This window comes from Tachyglossus aculeatus, chromosome 4 (assembly GCF_015852505.1).
Source record: "Tachyglossus aculeatus isolate mTacAcu1 chromosome 4, mTacAcu1.pri, whole genome shotgun sequence".
Taxonomy (NCBI): domain Eukaryota; kingdom Metazoa; phylum Chordata; class Mammalia; order Monotremata; family Tachyglossidae; genus Tachyglossus; species Tachyglossus aculeatus.
In genome coordinates this window covers 87,448,978-87,452,950 of record NC_052069.1, presented here as the reverse complement: position 1 = coordinate 87,452,950, position 3,973 = coordinate 87,448,978, and the positions used below count along the sequence as shown (strand labels likewise).

At 45.3% G+C, this 3,973-nt stretch overlaps 1 non-coding gene across 1 annotated transcript; it reads right to left on the bottom strand.

The window, feature by feature from the left end:
* Positions 1-1,695: 1,695 nt before the first annotated feature.
* Positions 1,696-1,832, bottom strand: LOC119927770. The gene has a single exon (XR_005450742.1). It is a non-coding gene; the product is annotated as a small nucleolar RNA SNORA7 (small nucleolar RNA).
* Between the last annotated feature and the right edge of the window lie 2,141 nt (positions 1,833-3,973).

Genomic DNA, 3,973 nt, shown 5'->3' with positions numbered 1-3,973 from the left:
TTTCACTTTTTCGGGGGGCAACGGGGGGAGGCCCAAGATGGTCCCAACTCTATGAGGTGCCCACTGGGTGTCCAGCTGGGAGCATAAAGTCACTCCTTTTGGGGCTGCTCTCCAACAGCTTCACTCACCATAGACCCCTAACAGGACAGGAGAACCTCAGAGCATGCTGAATTATAATAATAATAATAATGATGGCATTTATTAAGCACTTACTATGTGCAAAGCACTGTTCTAAGCGGTGGGGAGGTTACAAGGTGATCAGGTTGTCCCACAGGGGGCTCACAGTCTTAATCCCCATTTTCCAGATGAGGTTACTGAGGCACAGAGAAGTTAAGTGACTTGCCCAAGTCACACAGCTGACTGGTGGAGACAGAATTTGGACCCATGACGTCTGACTCCAAAGCCCGTGCTCTTTCCTCTGAGCCTTGCTGCTTCTCTAATAATAATAGTAATGATGATAAATATATCGACTTTGGAAAGCAAAAATGCTACCATGACTGACATTTTTTGATATAAATGCCTATATTCCTGCAGTGTTCACCTGGACCCCATTCCATCCTTGTCCCTCGTTGTTACTTTGCTATATTAAATTCTGTAAAGTTGCAAAACACACAAAAAAACTTAACATTTCTGGTACAGTACAGTAAGTCTGAGACAGAGACTAGGAAGCTAAACAGTCACATGTCTGGCCTAAAGCCATCTGTGCACACACAACCCATTCTTTCTTCACAGAATTTGCTTAATGCCAACTCGTGGATTTTGGGAAACCCAGTTCTGACCCATGTGTGGGAGAAATGTTCCCTAATTCTTCCATTGTGTAACATCTGAATCACGTAATGAAAAAACTTATTAAGCAGAACTGAGGAGCAGCATGGTGTAGTGGTTACAGCACAGGCCTGGGACTCAGACGGCCATGGGTTCTAATCCTGGATCTGGCACTTGTCTGCTGTGTGACCTTGGGCAACTCACTTCACTTCTCTGTGCCTCAGTTCCCTCATCTGTAAAATCGGGATTGAGACTGTGAGCCCCACGTGGGACAGGGACTATGTCCAACCTGATTTACTTGTGTCCACCCCAGTGCTTAGTACAGTGCCTGGCACTTAGTAAGCGCTTTAGCAAACACCACAATTATTATAATGATTAAATGAAGTTCCAGGACCAAGACTCATCCATTGTTTTCTTTGAGCTGCGATGGGATCTAGTGGAAAGAGCCGGAGTCTGGGAGTCAGAGGATTTGTGTTCTAATTCTGACTCTGCCCACTTGCCTGCTGTGTGAACTTGGGCAAATCACACAACTTTGCCGTGCCTCAGTTTTCTCAGGGGTTGTGTCCAACCTGATTATCTCATATCTACCCCTGCGCTTGGCACACAGTAAAAATTCATCTTCAAAATGTTATCTTTTGCATCTTCTTCCACAAAAAGACTTCCTGTGCTAATATTTTAGAGATGTCTATGCTAACAGATCTTCCCTCTTGTCTTATGCCGTCGAGTCGTTTCCGACCCATAGTGATACCACGGACACATCTCTCCCAGAACGCCCCGTTCTCCATCTGCAACCTTCCTGGTGGTGGATCCATAGAGTTTCTTGGTAAAAATATAGAAGTGGTTCACCATCTCTTCCTTCCTCGCAGTCAACTTGAGTCTCCGCCCTCGACTTTCTCCCACGCGGCTCCTGCCCAGCACAGGTGAGTTTTGACTTGTAGCAGATTGCCTTCCTCTCACTAGCCACTGTCCAAGCTAGGAATGGAATGGATATGCCTCTGCTTGACTCTTCCTCCCGTAGTCAAGACTGGTAGAGTACTGGCAACTCTCCAGTGCGACCCTGAGAGGGGAGCTCTTCCCTTATAATAATAATAATAATAATAATAATAATAATAATAATAATAATGGCATTTATTAAGCACTTACTATGTGAAAAGCACTGTTCTAAGCACTGGGGAGGTTGCAAGGTGATCAGGTTGTCCCACTGGGGGCTCACAAGTCTTTATCTCCGTTTTAAAGATGAGGTAACTGAGGCCCAGAGAAGTGAAGTGACTTGCCCAAAGTCACACAGCTGACAAGTGGCAGAGCCGGGGTTTGAACCCATGACCTCTGACTCCAAAGCCCATGCTTTTTCCACTGAACCACACTGCTTCTCTAGGCTAACCTTATCTACGCTAAATTGAAATGGGCTGTAATCACTTTCTACAGGTCAGTGAAAATATCTCACAGGGAGGGGAAGATATTGAAGCCAATGGAAGTATGCTGATGCTGGAAGGAATACTCTCATTAAAATTCAATAATACTCCTATTTTGTGAGCCTCCCGAGGGACAGGGACTGTATCCAATTTCCACCTCCGTATTCTCTTCCAGCACTTAGTACAGTGCTCTGCAAACTGTCTGTAGTTAATGAATACTATTACACCTCCTCATCCTCCTTCTCCTGCTCTTCCTTCCCCGTCTCCCCCCCCCCCCCCAACAATTACAAAAGAGTGACAAAAGGAGAAAATTATACACCTGGATTGCTGTATCTGCCCTTCGTGACTGAAGGTGATGATTCTAATGCTGAAATTCTTATCCCTGGTCAGAAGCATGGCCCTCTAGACTGTGAACGTCTTGTGTGCCAGGAACGTCACTATTTATTGTTGTATTGTACTTTCCCAATACAGAGTACAGTGCTCTGCTTGCAGTAAGTGCTCAATAAATATGACTGAATGAAAGAAAGGACTGACACATGGGTAGCAGTCCCTTTCCATTGAGCACATGTGAAAAAAACCTTCCTTTGCCATGCTGTAGCATTTTCTTTCTGAGCGTTTGACCCTGTGCTCAACTCTTGTCTCCTGTTATCATGGTCTTTCTGAAACCTCTGAGCTACAACAGCCACCCACATTCCTGACTGTCAAAGGCCATGCTGGTCTGTCAAAGTTCAAGCTTGCATCTCCTTAGCCTTGGTTCCTACCATGTGTCACTTACTTTATCGGCATTTCCTCTTTCAGGCTCCTATAGGCATCCCTGTTGAGGAGAGGCACAATGTGAGAAAGCATTATTTGCTTTGGAGAAACTATTTCTTAGACGTGAGTCGCTCTCATCAAGCCAACTGGGGGAGAGGTCTCCTAAAATTCCCCACAGTCTCAATGGCTGACTGGTAGGCGGTAATAATAATGAATACTGACTGAATAATGAATAATAATTGTGGTATTTGTTAAGCGCTTACTCTATGCCAGGCACTGTTCTAAGTGCTGGGTTAGATACAAGATTATCAGGTTGGACACAGTCCCTGTTCCACATAGGGCTCACAGTCTTAATCCCCATTTTATAGATGAGGGAACTGAGGCACAGAGAAGTGAAGTGACTGGCCCCAAGTCACACAGCCAACAAGTGTCCGAGCCAGAATTAGAACTCACGTCCTTACAGGCCCGTGCTCTTTCCGCTTGGCCATGCTCCTTCTCGTATCGTCTCAGTATCAGTTTCCTATTCGCAATGGGAGGGGACGGCATGATTTCTAATTCTGACAAGGTTCCTGTGCTGTTATAACACCCTGGGCCGACATCTTCATTTTCTTATTGGCATCTGCCTTAGTAGTGAGTGTAAAAGGGGTCCAGCCCTTCTCAAGACAGCCTGGATTTCTTTCATTCATTCATTCAATCATATTTCTTGTGAGCTTGCTGTGGCAGAGCACTGTACTAAGCGCTTGGGAGAGTAGAATAAAATAATAAACAGACACATCCCCTGCCCATGATGAGCTTACAGCCTAGAGTGGGGGAGACAGACATTAATATAAAAAAATAAATTACAGATAGGTACATAAGTACTGTGGGGCTTGTGTGTGTGGGGAGAATAGAGGGAGCAAGTCAGGGTGATGCAGAAGGGAGTGGGAGAAGAGGAAAGAAGGGCTTAGGCAGGGAAGGTGTCCTGGAGACTGGATTCACCACACCCCAGCCCCATCATAAACCTGGTGACATAGACCGTTTAATGATAATGATTATGGTATTTG